At 45.0% G+C, this 15703-nt stretch overlaps 1 protein-coding gene across 6 annotated transcripts in view; it reads right to left on the bottom strand.

Moving 5' to 3' along the window:
* The window catches only part of HPCAL1 (hippocalcin like 1), a 67053-nt gene that overhangs the window by 41199 nt on the left and 10151 nt on the right, over nucleotides 1–15703 (bottom strand). For 5 of the 6 annotated variants that reach the window (XM_087776584.1, XM_087776583.1, XM_087776586.1 and 2 more), the window contains exon 2: nucleotides 9094–9140. The exons of the other annotated variant lie outside the window; for it this stretch is intronic. The gene's annotated coding sequence lies outside the window, so the exon portion shown is untranslated. The remainder of the gene's footprint in view (nucleotides 1–9093; nucleotides 9141–15703) is intronic. 6 annotated transcript variants of the gene reach the window in all.

Below are 15703 nucleotides of genomic sequence, written 5' to 3'. Positions count from 1 at the left end.
CAGGGAGACTGAGCCAAAACAAGCTATTTTCAGGAAGAAACCAAGCCTGGGTAAAGTAAAAGTTACAAAAGATGTGAAAGTGGGCGGCTGAGAATGGGTTGGCCTTCTGCAACCACCACACACTCTTGAAATGCCTCTTCAAGGAGTTGGCCAACACACTTCAGATCACGGGTAGCACCTGTCCACCCGGATCCCTCTGGCATGAAGGAAAAGGCAATATGTGCATCTTTACACCTCCAGCTTTAGGCTGGGAATGACAGCTTCAAAGGAGACAAGGCAACACACTGCTTTATTGTGTATCATTTTAAACCAGCAGGAGTTGGAACAGGTTTTGATGGGAGATATTTGGATAAAAATCTGTATAACAGAGACATTGTACAGAACTACCTACTGGGTTAAACACAGCCGAGTTTGGACGGAGCAAAGTGCCCCCATATTCCCTTGGAAACCCATCTAGGAGCAGGTGTGAATCCTTGGTATGGCAGGTGGCTTAATTCAGGGGAATAATGATGAATGAATTATCTGGAAATGTTGCCATTTATTATTTTCTAACACCTCCAGCTTAAAACCTAGCAAACACGTAGCAGCCTGACCTTTGGGATGAATGTAAAAGCAGTGCTACAGCACCAAAACAAAATATTTTCCTGATTTTTAAAGTAAATAGGACCTGTATTATTTGAAGAATGGTAGCCTAAGGGAATCTGCTTCACTGCAAAACTGTTTAGGCAGCTGCCATTAGTTTAAAAGCCCATTTTTGTTTAATGACTGCAGTTTCACGTTCTCCCAGTGCCATGCATCATAACTGTCATCCCTAAACCTTAGATTTATGAAAGCATCCAGCAGCATCATTGTACTCAGGGGTCTGCTGACATTCCCATTATTAAACCACTTCTTGCAGGTTTTGACTTGCATTTAGGCATAATAAACCCCGGATTCTGCCTGGGTGCTGTCACAGAGGTGGATGCTGCTCTGCTCCCCTGAGATGCCTGGAACTCCAGGCAGAGCCATCATCACCCCTGACCAGGGCATCTCGCAGATCACGGGAGGCTGAAGGGAGAAGGATGCTTGACATGAAATGAGAAATAAAAATCAAACTTTTGTATTTGTTTAGCTAGAAATAGACAGAACCGTGCCATCACAGAAAGGGATGGAGAGCACGGTAAAGGCCCACCGTCCTACTAGGTCACACTTTATCCGGGGCGCAGAGAAAGTATGTGGCTGGAGCGGAATGCAACCACAGAGCTGGTAGATGTCTGGAAACAACCAGAGAAACAGCTAGCCTGGAAAACTGAATCCCTGTCCTTAGAGACCCAGCCTATGATCTTTAAAAGTACACTGATTCAAGAGGATAATCTGAAGTAATTTCCCAGGTACTCTACAAAATTCAACATTTAGTGCCTGCCTGCTTTGAAATGTCTTTTGTACATGCTATCATCTCTCAATCCTCAATTCACTTGCCATTTTGTAGGTAAATTCATCCCCCACTATCTTTATAGTGGTGAACGGGGACCATTCAATCCTCTTACCTGACTATTCAAGTGAGGAGCAGAGTTTGTCAAATACATTTGGTCCAACTTAAAACAAAAAAACAACAAAAACCAAAATGCAAGCAAAACAAAAGGAAACAGCTCTTTTTTTCAGATTCAAAACACTTGGGAAGCATATGCAAACTCAGGGAAGGTACTCCTAGTATATTCTGAAACCAATCTGCTCAAGGTTTTGAATCCCCAAGGTTCTATTTTCATATCCTTATATTAACATATCTATTGTGCTCCTTGATACAGCGTTGAAATATTTCATCATCATTCAGAGAAAAGGTATTTTAACCTAGAAAAAGACTTAAAACCAAACTGCCTTAATGACTCCAATATAAATGATCAAAACTAGATAATTAACTATTCTGACATATAGGTAGTAATGGTACATAACAAACAATGAAACATGATACACATCCTTAATGATAAATGCCTTAATACTCATGTGCCATGAAATAAGCTATTGATGGTAAATCCCAAAAAAGAAATTTCTCCCACAAATTACAAAAATTAACATTCTTCCTAAATTATTTTTATGGCATTTTATTAAAGAAAATGTCAAATCATATTCCCCCTGAAATTCAATGAAGACCAATTTTTTTTTTCCTGAAATGAAAATTCTGTATTTCAATCCACTTCAGTTTTACTGTAGCAGATTCACTGCATTTTGTGACCACACTCCATTTGCTGATGCAATCAAAATTGAGACAATTAATTCTCAGGCTTTAGGGTGTAAGACAGCCAGCCAGTGAGCACCTAACCCCTCCTGCACCAATGCAAGAACAGAAATACCAGCTGGGATCTACAGCCCAGTCCTCTTGCAGCTCCCGAATCCTGTCTACATGAGAAGAGAGGAGGAGAAGAGAGGAGAGGTCAGTTGGAAGGGACCTGCAACGATCATCTAGCCCAACTGCAGATGCTGATGCTTCATCCCAGAAAACAGCAACAAGGATCTGTCTGATGGCCACATCTGCTTCCCCCAGTGATGCAGGGCAGCTCTCTGGAAGGGAGCAATCAGGATTTTGATTGCTAAGAGACACGATTTTCTGGTAACCCGAGGGTAGTATTTATAAATACCAAACGCTTAGGGAGAAGGAAACAAAACTTTCTGGTTTAGCTCAGACCCTCTGCTCACACAAAAACCAGCTTGCACCCCCCACCAACCCCACCGATGCTCCACTGGAACTTCACCAGAACACTGTGCAGGAAGAGGGAGACGCCTGGACCAGACAGCCGATGTAGATGCAACACTTGGTGGTGTCAGGGGGAAAGAGAACCCAAAAAACTCCAAACCAACCCCCCCCAAACCAAACCATTAACAAAGCACTGGAGCCAAGACCCTGGCCGGAGCAAGAATGCAGCAATGAGGCTGCAGCAAAATCAGACCTGCAAGTCTGTGTGTGGTTAGCTAGTTAAATGGTTAATTTTGCTACTGAAATACTTAAATACAGCTAAAATACATGTTAAGCATAAAAACAAGTACAATGAACAGGACGCGTTGCTCTTTTTAAAGAGGCAAACACATTAGATAGGTCAAAACCCTCAAAGTAAGTTGGGGTTTTCAGCCTTCACCTCAAAAAACCTTTTAATTAACATTCACAATTTTTCTTCCCTGCCTTCAAGCTTGGCTATTCTGAAACTCAGCATGCATCCCATGTCAAAATTATTCACATATTTTATTATGGCAAAATTGACAATTTAAGTTCCTCTACCCTAAATGGCATAACAGAGATCAGACTTCACCAGCTGATTCCCATACCCAGCTCAACAGTTCGTGATCAGCTGGGAATGGGACTGAAAGCCTTTGCAAGAAGCCAGTTGCAGTGCTGCACTGGCAAACCTACAGCATCTTCTCACCCCTTCCAATAGATGTGCTGTGCTGCCCATGCCGAAGTGTGGAGCATCCAGCCACTACCACTGGCTTTTTTTCTGTGTAAGGTAGAAATCAAGTAGTTATTGAAAGTTATTCTGCATTCCTGATAATTAAAGAGAAAGCTGTAAAAATACCCATTGTTGAATGTCTACTTCATTTCAAATGAAGGCTTGAAGGGGATAGAAACACCCACTCACATGTTTTTTTTTGCGGGCTGAGGCCCCATGTGTCCCCACATGTGTTCATACTTACACAACTGGGGATCACGCTTGAGACAGCCACAGCTGCTCACGGTAGCATTCCCACCAGGATCCTGGTGCCTCTGGGTGCCATGAGCCAATTAGAGCAATTAAGCAGCTCGCCAGCCAGGCCGCCCCGGGATGCAGAGCCCAGGAGGATGCCCAGGAGGATGTGCATGATGCTGGGGCAGGTGGAGCAGCTCCACCACTGCTCCCCTTCTGTCAACCATCGCCTCTTCTTCCAAATGCCGACAAAGGCCAGAAAGATGCCCGGAAACTCCCCAAAAGACAGTGCTGCATCCCCTGCTCTGAAGCAGCCCCCCATCCTGGCAAATCCTGGAGGTGGGAAGTTTGGGGGTGCACTGCCGACCCGTGGGTGATGTCCTTCCTACTATGCTCCCCAGAAAGGGGGCTGCATCCAAACCACCTACAGGAAATGATCCCTGACCATGCTTTTTTTTCCACACCCTCTGGAAACACAACAGCTGGCGGTCCGTCCGACCCACAGGCATCCAGCCGGACAGACATGCTGTCCATAGATAGCTCTGACTGTGCCCCTCAGCCAACCTCAACCCCAGGACATATGTTTATTTTTGCTTTAACAGGACACCAAGCTGCTGCAGGGTGATAAGCAGGAAAGGAGCAAGGAAAGGATCCACACCAAATTACAGCAGGTTTTTTTTTTAATTAAGAGGGGCAGGGCCTGATCTAAAAGCCGGCAAGGTGGAGGGACACAAGCGCTGGTATGATGTCCATGGGAGGTCTCATTTGCTTGAATTACATGACCCCACAAGGGCTCAGATGGATGAAATCCACTGCATCCCCTCGGTGGCTGCCCAGGTAACTCCACCAAGCATCCCCAAACCTGCTCACCCTCTTACACCAAAGCCCCCTGCTTACACTAAAGCTTCTCCCAGCAAGTCCCTGGCCATAAGCCAAGGCACCCTCATATTTTATTCCAAGCCTGGCCAACATGATGGATGTCACATGAAAATTAAAAATTTAACAACTCACTGTAAAGGAAACGGGGGAAAAAAGTGTTGAGCTCATGACTAATCTTTGCAGCTCTTGCTATGGACAGGATTTGTACAGCTGTGTTGATTTTTTATAAAAATAGTAAATCGTATTACCCCCATGCTGCAAGACCAAAGATTCACAATGATACCTTAATACAGCTTAAATAAAAATAGCACTACCTGAGTCAATCTGAGGATGATAATGCTTTGTAATCCCACACTATTAGAGGATGAACAGTTGTATAGCAGTGAATCAACATGAGATATTTGCATTAGGAGACACTCCTTTTTCATGCTATACAGCAACATTTACCCAAAATGTAGAAGGTAGGTGGTGTTTGTAGGAGACACAGTAAACGATGGGGAAAACAGCGCTATTACAGAATAATCCAAGCTTGGAAATCTTGGCTAATAACTTACATTTTTTAAAAGCAAAGCCTGCTTTTAAATTTTCCCCATTACAGAAAAGAATTGATGAAAAAGTTTGAATTTTAGGAGTTCTCGAAAAAGTGGGCAATCCCGAAGCCTGTGTGCAACCAGGCAGAAGATTCATTCATAAAAACAAACACAGATGAACAGCAGCGTTGCACATCCATCCTGGTTATTTTCTTAATATCCTTGAATGAGCTAACAGGGTATGTGGAAAGCAAACACACAATACAACACAGAAATGCCTCATCAGTGAAAATAATTAAATCTTTTTATATTAAAAATATAGACAACATACTCAAATATGAATTTGTAAAGGTGGTAGGGAGGAAAAATGCATTAACAATTCTTATTACATAAGCCACTCACACAAGGTACTTAATTTGCTATTGTGCTCCCCATTTGTTCTTTTTTAAGACACATTTTCCAATTAATTGCACTTTTTTTTCCCCTACTGCAGTATAGTCATATGTATGGCAGATATCTGGCCCTCGCAGCTTCCTCCAGAGGGTTTTAGCAGACTGCGGGGAAAGGTAACAGGAAAAGGTTATAGCACTGAAAGGTCTCCCTTTTCCCAACAGGATTTGAAGCCTCAAACCAGGGAGTCTTTCAAGGCTGTGGCACAGAGGATGCCCAGGGAAGGGGGGAAAAAAGCCTCAAATTCCCCCTTATCTTGCCTGCTCCCTCCTCCTCCTCCTCCACCCTGGTGCTCAGTCTGGCTCTGCTGCTGGTTCTTCCTCCCCACAGAGCCCAGATGCTCACAGGGAGAGTGACCCTGCGGGACCCTGGAGATGGGGACAGGAGTGGGCTGTGGGGAAGGCAGGGAGGTGCTGGCAGGGATAGCAGAGGAGGAGCCATGCTGGTAGGCACTGGGGCTCAGGGATGAGGACATCTTAGGGATGTCCTAGTGGTGGAGAAGGTCCCAGAGCCAGGCCACGAGGAGGTGCCCACAGCCCCGCTCTGTGCACAGGAGTATTTTCAAAAACACCCCAGCACCAATGGCAAGAGCATCCACCGATTTCAACGCCAAGCCAAAGGTGGTCCTGAGGCATCTCCAGGAGCCCAACCCTCCAGGCCTCCACGCGACCTCCCATTCAAGGGGAGCCACTTTCCCTCAAAAACAAAGGTTGCACAGATTTCAGGTCAGCTTGCAGTTTAAAAATAAAATGTTTCTCAACACCAGTTTGGTAGAACTGATCTGTCAGTCTTTGGCTGCAGAAAGTTTCACTTCAAAATGCAAGTCCTGGATGTTGCAGCGACGCATGCCAGCGCTGAACCGGAGGAGCGAGGAGCCCTGTTTCAGCTGCAGAGCCCTAGGTCCATGCAAGCAACAGGCAGTTTCTGCTGTTGTTCGTGCCACTTCATGCCCTATCCTCTGCCTCCCTCAGCCGCAGGGCACAGCTGCTCATGCACTCCTCTGAAACAGCACAGAGGCTACGGTGATGCCACTGCTGCAGCCCCACCGCATCAGACCTGGGACCAAGATGGCCCTCACGCCCACATCACACCTCCAGCCTCCTGGCACAAGCACCCCAGCAGCACCCCGAAACACGGCGAGGCACAAGAGACTCCAGCATGGATGCCGATTCAGCCATCCTGCCCAGGGCGGCCCCAACGCGGGTGCATCTCCCATCATGTGCCTGGCTCCCCAGTCTCTGCTGCTCAGAGCTGCTTATGAGCTTACAGGCAGAAACACGGGTAAGCAGCTTGCCCTGTCAGAGCCCGCAGTACCCCATCAGGAGAGCACCCAAGTGCCTGTTCCCCCCTTCCCCAGACAGCACCCTCGCATCCAGGTTTGCTCAGCTGTAGTAAAATTTGAGCTACTTTCAGAGACTTTCATATATATTTTGTTTTCATGATGCTATACGTTGCTCTGAAGCCACACATGTGCCACTGGCCACATGTTACATTTTGGAAAATGCCCAGCTGGCTCAGCACCGGTCTGCCTTCAAGTCTGTCTCTTACTGCATGTTAAATAGCAACCGACACAGCCAGACCACTGTAAGGCTCAATACAGAAACTGTTACACCCTGGACATGTACCTTCATACTGGTATGGATCATCTAAAGTCCCAATTGGAATAAAGGACACACCTGAATTTGAAAAGGCGAGGAGGAATATAGACCATTAAAGCAGCAAAAATGTGATGCATAAACACCTGACACCTCTAAACTCTTTGCAAAAGTGTATCGGAAGCCCAAGTTTCCCCGAAAGACCACAGGACCTTCATGCTTTTAAAAGCACTACCCAAAGGGACTACCCAGGAGAAAGAAACTTTAACTCTGGCAAGCACAGTCTGAAGCATTAATAAGTTTTTTTTAACTTATAACCTATTCAGATGTTGTAAAACAACAAGAAAAGAAAATCCAATTGTAAATACAATTTAAACAGACAGTTTAAAATTGCCTGGCCTTTACACAGATGGTTTTAGTGTCACCAACCCCATACTCCCCTCTGCCCTCAGGAGAAGAGAGCTTGATTCATCTTTCAACATCTCTAAAAGATCGATGATTCAGGTCCCAATATAGCAATTATCAGTACAAACAGCGTGCAGTTTTATAATGCAGATCCAATAGTAGCTGTGGGACTGGGGGGAGAGGAGGGGTTCATAAGCTATTACTCACAAGAGCATTTTGGCAAAAGGCACACAAGATTCATAATTTGGTCTTATAAGACTCATGGTTTATGGACATAAGCCTTAGTCAGAAGGACCATCTGGGGTTAAATTATCTCCCCTTATACAGAAAACATGGATAACACAGTTTATTAAGTAGGGGATGCTTTCATCAATGAAAGATGTAATTGGTGACAAATACATTCAAGGGGCATTAAATAAGACCCTTATAAATGTTAAATAAGCATTTTCTGGCCAAAATGAACACATATTTAAGGTGGACACAAGCACAGTACAACACACCAAACGCCAGTGTCTCCCCTGCCCCGACAAGAAACACGTGCAGATGGCTACATTTCAGCTGTATGGACACTTCAAATCAACCTGGCACCATCTGTATCAAAAGGCACCTTATCTATGGAAAATGTATTGATTTGGAAGATGGAGAAGTCCATTAGAGGTTTGGGACATTCAACTGTAGTTCATTAGTCAGTCTGAACACATAAGAGCTCTAATAGCTTGTATCCTGTGCACCAGGGAAGTGCAACTAAAGAATAAACTTCCTGAGCAATTAATGGGTAATGATATGATTTGGTTAATCTCACTGGAAAGAAATCTAGAATTGAAAGAGGAAACAGGGTACGTATTTCTCTAGAAATGACAAAAACAAACAGCAAAGGGTGCTACAGAGCAGCGTCCTGGCTGGCATTCACCGGAAGAGATCAGCTCCACCAGAGGAAAAGAAATTGCACTGATTTACATCAGCATAAGAGGTGGCTCTCCGGCTGCAATGCCACAACATCGGTATTTCTTAGCAATCTCATTCTCCTGCAACTCTTTACCGATTTAATGTTTTGCTTACTTACAAATAAGGACTTTAATGAAGTGCATAAAAATGAAATACATGTAAGTCTTGGGTGCAGGCAGGACAATATCAGTCACATGCAGCAACGATTAGCAGGTCATTTAACCCTCTGGAAGTTGCATTCCTTTAGATTAACACAGATGGTCAGAACAAAAGGAAAAAGAAACCTAAGGTTACTCTCTGACATGGAAAACACTTTGCCCCACTGGACAGCATAGCCTTTTAGTAAAAATACAGCGTAATTTGTACAGATTTTCCCTAAAGTGAAATATTTTTAAAAATATAGCATTTATTTCACGAATCAAGTCTCAGAAAATTCATTCTGGTGCAAAAGTACAGCTTAACATTTTGATGCCAAACCCCTACTCAAAGATTAGCCCTGCCAGCTTTAAAACTAAAGTGTGCCACAAGCTCAGCAAATGCAAACTTCTGCACCCAATGCAGAACAAAAACCAACACTGGTATTTTCTATAACTCATTTAAAGAGCACCTTGAAAGGAGAAAGCTCTGGAAAGTACTCACCACCTATCTTGGAACCTCTTCAGAGAAAGTCCACGGGGCTCGATAACCTGGAGCAGAAGACACAAACCAAACATGCTTTACATTACAGCTTTCTTCTAAGTGATTACTTTCCCACTTTTTGGCCTCCCCTGTAAAAAACAGGTTTCCCAGCTGAAAAAGAAATCAGAATTAGTCTAAACATGCAAAAACTCCACTCCAGTTCTTACCCTACACTGAGAAACAACTTTGTTGCCTGCATTTGCATTTTATTATTTGTCCTGAAATAGTAATCAGCTCCTATGTTGAAAAACGCACAGATTTCTCTCAAATTCAGACAGCAAATTCTTCTGGCATTCAAAAATCTGCTGAAACCACCCTTCCTACTTTAAATCTTTTTTGTAAAACTCATCTTTCAAAATTAGCAAGTATCAAGTTCGGATTCAGAAGGTTTACTTGGCTTATACCTCAAAATATTACTGTGTCAAGATCTAAAAATAGGAGAAAGTTTCAACTCTCCTGGAGCCATTAAGCATTGCTCTGAAAGGTTAGAAATCACTTCTCTTTCCGTTGAGCGTGCTTCTCAAGAAAACAGAGTATAATAATTTGCATCCCTTCAGCATCTGCCAGCTGTGAATCCTGAGGGTTCATCAGCACTTAAGGAGTCACAGAGGAGAGCACCAGGAGCGAGCTCACCTGCTCCTGCGATTCCTACTCTCTCAAAATCTGTGGATTAGAAAATCAAAACCAAGTGACTCGCTCTGATTCCCACCCTCCCACAGAGCCTTTCCCCCACCGCTGAGGCCAGGCACAGCTGGGAAGCATTCATCTCCTCCAGCCCTACATCTCCAGGCCTACCACACCAACTTCTTTCCTGCCAGACCCTCATCTGACCCAGTAACCCCACCGGGTTTGGGACCCTACTCCCAGGCACCTCCAACCCACCCCTAACACACACATTTGGTCTGCCCAACGCAAAACCCGAGCCACAGAGATCCCAGACATTACCAAAGCCTCCCAACAGTCTCCTTCAACATTTCACTATCCTTACAAGTAGGAATTTCTTCCTTTTGTGATACTATTCAAACTCATTACCGCTTGCCCTAACCCCCACAGACATGGGGCAGATGTTTCATATTTCTCCCCTTGCAGCAGTCTTCCTGCAAATCCCTTGTGCCAATCCTTCACCTTCTCTCCAGACCAAACACCCCGCTCCTTCCCATCTTTTGGGTCTCTTGGGTCATGTTCTTCAGATCCCCACTGGCCTCTCTCATTTTCTCCACGTCTTCCCCTAGATGCAGTGCCCCACGCTGGCTCCAGTACTCCAGCAATGCCAAAGCACCAGGAGACGCAACACAGGACACAGCAAGGCCATCCTCCTGTTTATGGAAGACTCTGTCCGGTGCTGTTGGGGCAGGATGATGCTGGCAAAGCAGTATGTGACCCACCACGATCCCAAAACATTTTTCAGCAGAGCCCCTCCAACCACCCCTGGGTAGCCTGTACAGCCAGCTCATTCAACAGGTATAACTGCAAGCCCACATTAACGCCTTCGGGTGCGAATGATGGACCCTCCAAGTTAATTTTCTGGTTTTGCCCAAAGCTATTTGAAAATCTAATCCCTCCTCCCAAGTGCTTGTAACCTCCCCTAGTTTGGTGCTACCTGTTGAGTTTGAACCAGCATTTTATCAAATGCATCAATTACAATGACCCAAGCCACAGGGTCCATCTCTGGAAATCCCCACCCAATACTTCTTCTGAGCTTGACGACATACTGGAGCTAAGCCTGGAGCATGGTTAGCACACCTACATTGCACCATCCATAAGGCAAAAGTTTCACCAAAATTTCTTTTCCCTAGCTTCCTTCTGAGAATATCAAAACAGTGCCAAAAACCTAACTAGACTGAAGTACATCTTATCATCCGCTCTTCTTCTATCCACAAGACCTGTTACCCCGCTGAAGAAGGAAATTAGGATGTCTGACATGATTTGTTCCAGACTAATCCATGCTGATTGTTACTCATAAGCACCCAGAAGATGCCCAGGTGGGAAATAATTTATTACAGTATTTTACTGGAAGTTAATAAAAGTCAGACTGGCTGTACTGCAATTCTATCTCCTCCTTTTTAAAAAATTTAGCACCATATTTTTTGCTTTTTCATTGTTATGGAAACCTCACAAATTCTCCACAGGTTTTCAGAAATAATCACCCAGAAGAAATTGGAAAGAACCAAAGTCAAGCAGCCAACTGAAATCTAGCTCCTTCTACAAATCATGAGAACACGACAAGTGTCATGGAGGTGAGGTCAGGGCATCCTGCTCTGCCACAGGGTCACCAGCCACCCCCTGCAGGTGCCCTCTCCCCTGATCACTGGTGATGCTGGTTGACCGGCTTTTGCTGAAGACCAACCTTGCCACATGTGTCCTCCCAACATTTGAGGTTTTTTTTTTTTAAACAAACCCTTCCCTAAGGCCTAGAGAACCTGGAAGAAAAAATAAAGAAAAAGAGAAAAACCCTTAAGTGAGTGCTCCCTAAATGATTCTTTTCCTATTTTATCTTGGTATCTTCCCTTGTCAGTGCAGATGTTAACTACATCAGTCTCCTGCTCACAGGAAGGAAGATCCAACACTCCATGAAACTTTCTATTACTCTTGAGATCCCCAGGCAGGCACTCACTAATGTTGTAACCTGGCAGCAATACAAACATTTAAACAAGTCATTTTAGCTTCAACATCTTTTTGGGAAGAAAACCTAGTATCCTCATTTTGTACAGGGATGGATGCTATCTCTCCAAGCTGCCAACCCAAGGAAACCCAATGGAAAGGCAAGGTAAGGATTGAACCCAGTCAATAGCAAAATAGGAAACACAACCCAGAAGCTCTTCCGATTTTTCTTCTGTGTTGCTGGTACAAAATTGTTGTGCCTTCCCCATTCAACAAACCTTACAGAATAGTGCACAATTTTTTGGCCATATTTATGTGTGCAAAATAAATGGCATTTCCCAGTCCTTGACTAGATTCTGGCATCCCAAAAGACTTTTGGGAAAAAAAAATGGCTACTTAAATTCTTATAATCATACAAAACCTTTCCTGCAACCCAATGGAGTAGAGGGTAACCAGACAGCACACGTTAATTTCTATGTTAGTATCACATGAAGTATTTAAATCCACTGACAGTTAAAAGTAAGGTATAATTGAATTAGCAGAAGCAACTTATGGCAGAAATTCAATTACAAAGCAGAATTAAAGGAAGAGATGTCAGTAACTTTTGGAGGCTGGGCAGGAAGAGGTGAGTGCATCAACCTACTGTTTTCAGAGCTGCCAGCAAAAAGCTTAAGGAGAAGACTGCTCCAAAGAATCATTTGTAAAGATCCTTCTTATAAAAAGAGCTTCACTGACAGACCGGAGAAACCAAGGTGGCAAATGTTTTTTTTTCAGACCACGCTTTGACCTATCTGGCAGGGGTAGAAGTCCCTCCCAACGGTCACGCGTCACCCACCCCTGCCTCCCCTGCGGGCACTGCAGCTCTGCCACATCCTGCAGTGTCTCCAGACCTGCCTTAGCTTGCACCAAAACCATTGCAGACACCTTTATTTTTCTTTTGTCTTGTTTTCCAAAGTGATTTTAACCCCATTCCTTTGCCCCGAGTCATAGACATTATATATAAAGTAGATTTCTTTCTACATGATGGAGAAGCCTCAAGTGTTGTGGGCACTTTTCTTCCTTTAATGGCCACTATTTTATCTTGCGCTCTTCTAGCCTCCATTTGTTCCCCTTTGGCTGATACTATCCTTGATCAATCTTGATGCTGATTACTGATAAGGCCCTCCCACACCTCCAAGGTTCAGCTTTCATAACTGCATTGAGACAAATCAATACTGTTATTAACATTGCTACATTTGTGGATGGTGTGACCTGCCTGCAAACACCACTTGCAGCCCTGGAGATAACCCCAAGCACTACATGAAGTCTCTGCTCTCCCTTATTTGCAATTTCTTTTTCAACTAGACTCTGCTATTTTATAAGAATGTGTTGAGTTTTTTTTCTTTTTTTCTTGCAAATGCAAACTGGTAAGGACTTGTTAGGACATACAATTTTGCAGTCCCCTTTACATGTGGGTAGCAACAGTCCATGGACAGCCAAGAAACTACTTGTCCTGTCATTTGCTATGCAGTTGGACTAGATGGTCATTGTACATCCCTTCCAACTGAACTATTCTAGTCTAATTTTCCTCCAGTCCCCCCCAGCTGCTCAGCTCATCACCCACTACGGCACCACATCTTTGGCTGTTGCACTTCTACACATGCTTGTGGATGCATCCAGACTGCATGTGTAGCTGTGCCAGCACTCGTGCCAGCTGACAAACTGCTCTGGAGTGTGTCCACCTACCTCTTCCTCCATAGCACAGTCTCTTCCCACTCACCTCTTGCCCCCTTTCTCCTCCTCACCTTTCACACCACGCTCAGAGCCCACCCAGCAGCTCTGAGAGGTCCCACCTCGACATAGAATTCAACCCACAGTGCAAGGAAACTCCCAGAGGACTCTATCCTCCACGTTTGTTTTCTTTAAGGCCCCTACATCCCAGAAGAAGAGTAGGTCAGTTCACCCTGTCCATCAAAGGATTGTCACTATCCAAGCTCATTTCCAACCTGCCTAAGTCCCAGGGATCACTTACACCACTCAGCATGGTTCAGAGAGCCCAGATGCCACCACAGCCCAGCGCAGGCTCGTTTCCCTTTCTAGCCCATACTGCACTCCAGGGTGCTACAACTAGAGATTTAGGCACTGGCTAACGTAAAAGCTAATTCACATGTCCTCCTCAATACTCTGCTATGGCTGCGGTGCAGATATACCTTAGGCTGGGCATCCCCCGAGGGGCTGGTACCACTGAGAGAGGTTTCTGTTGTGTCAACAGAATAAACTCCTGCCCCTCCTTTCTCTGCCTTGGATACTGCTAGTGGCACCTCTCCTGTTACCATTTCACCTAAACAACATGCTTGCAACACCCCCAGAAATGTATTATAATCCAACCACTGCAATAGGAAACTGATGTACGGAGACCCTGCAGCCTCCCCAGGAACATCTCAAGAGGCATACAGTTAAGGCAGAGATTGAATGTCGCTCCCTCGAGCCCCAGGCCATCAGCAGAGCCACATCAGCTCTGGTAGCTGACAGAAGACATGCCCTATACCTGCTTCCAGCTGTCACCACAACCATAACAACAGTGAACCTCAATTTGAACGCATCAAACTGGACATGTGCACCGAGATGGTCACACAGCCCAAAAACTCTCGATGAAAGTTCCTGGCAGTCACCGTAGCGAAGCACCATTTCTCACAGGGAAGACTGTAACCAGGCGGCTGCCAGAGCATGAAGGAAACAGCAAGCACTGATGGTATCAGGACACGGCAACAGAGAGGAGTTCAAAACATTCCTCGGAGGCCGTGTTTGCTTATTTGCAGCACCTCCTGCACCTGCTGACTGAACAGACTGAACAGGCTCCCAGGCTACTTTGACTTCTCATGCTGTAAAGCAGCCTGCATTTTCAGAAGGTGTCCAACTCCTGTCAGCTCTCTGCCTTCAGGATTTCTCCCTCTGCAGTTTATTTGGACAACTTTCCAACACAAATTTTTGCAACCTGAAGCATGTTGCAGCATCACCGGTACCTATACCTGCTCACAAAGCCACCCTGACACTGCTTGGTGAATTTAACCCCTAACAGTGAGGTGAAATGCGAAGCCAGGTCCACCTCTCAGCAGAGAAGACAGAACAAAGAATGGTGGATATTGTACCATTAAAAAAACCAAAACCAAACAGGGAGAATGGGGCTGCTGGGTGTTGCGGGGACGGTGGCGTAATCTCTGCCCCACCAGAGCATTGTTTTCCTTTGGTTTCCCGTAGCACTCAGGTCTACCAGGTAAGTCAACAGGTCTACCAGGTAAGTCAACAAGTCCTGAGAGCATGACAAGATGTTTACCTGAGTGCTTAAAAGTAAACTCTCCAAGTGAGTAAGAGACCTATGGCTCTGTCTGGAAGACTGTTTGTGACTTGTGCTCCTACCCAAGCAGGAATGTCATGCCTTAGCTGTGAGACATCAGAGTTGGGCTCACAGGAGTCACCAAAATCCTATCAAATGAACGCATCTATCCCCTCAATTTTTACTGTGGGATTTTAGGAAACACTCCATGCTGCGCCGCACATCTCCACTGCACGCCTGCCGTGCTGGAGCACAGAAACACTTGGAGTACAATCTGAAAAGCTTGGACCTAAATTAGTAGAAGATTAGGTCTACAGTGAGTAACTGTTGTTCCACATTTCCAAAAACCCCACTCCGAACATCCCCGAAGGTTTATTTATTGAACACAGCTGCAATATAGTGGTTAAACCATTGACTGAAGAACAGCCTGAAGTGTGCGGTACAAGAATCTTATCTCTGGCTGATGCTATCATAACACAAACAGTTATCCCTGCCAGATTCAGGGGAACAACAGGGAAACCAACGGAAACCAAACTAAGCTCATGCGAATGAGAAACCTGCACACCAACAAGACCTATCATGAAATACATCATGGGCTACACTGCCACAGATTCATCTCAGTGGAGTCAGAGGCAATTCCCCTGGCTTCGGAGGAGT

This window comes from Nipponia nippon, unplaced genomic scaffold, assembly GCF_047370975.1.
Source record: "Nipponia nippon isolate SJK-2023a ecotype South Korea unplaced genomic scaffold, ASM4737097v1 scaffold_4, whole genome shotgun sequence".
Taxonomy (NCBI): Eukaryota; Metazoa; Chordata; class Aves; order Pelecaniformes; family Threskiornithidae; genus Nipponia; species Nipponia nippon.
The sequence above is the reverse complement of the archived record's forward strand: the minus strand, read 5'-3'. Positions and strand labels throughout refer to the sequence as shown.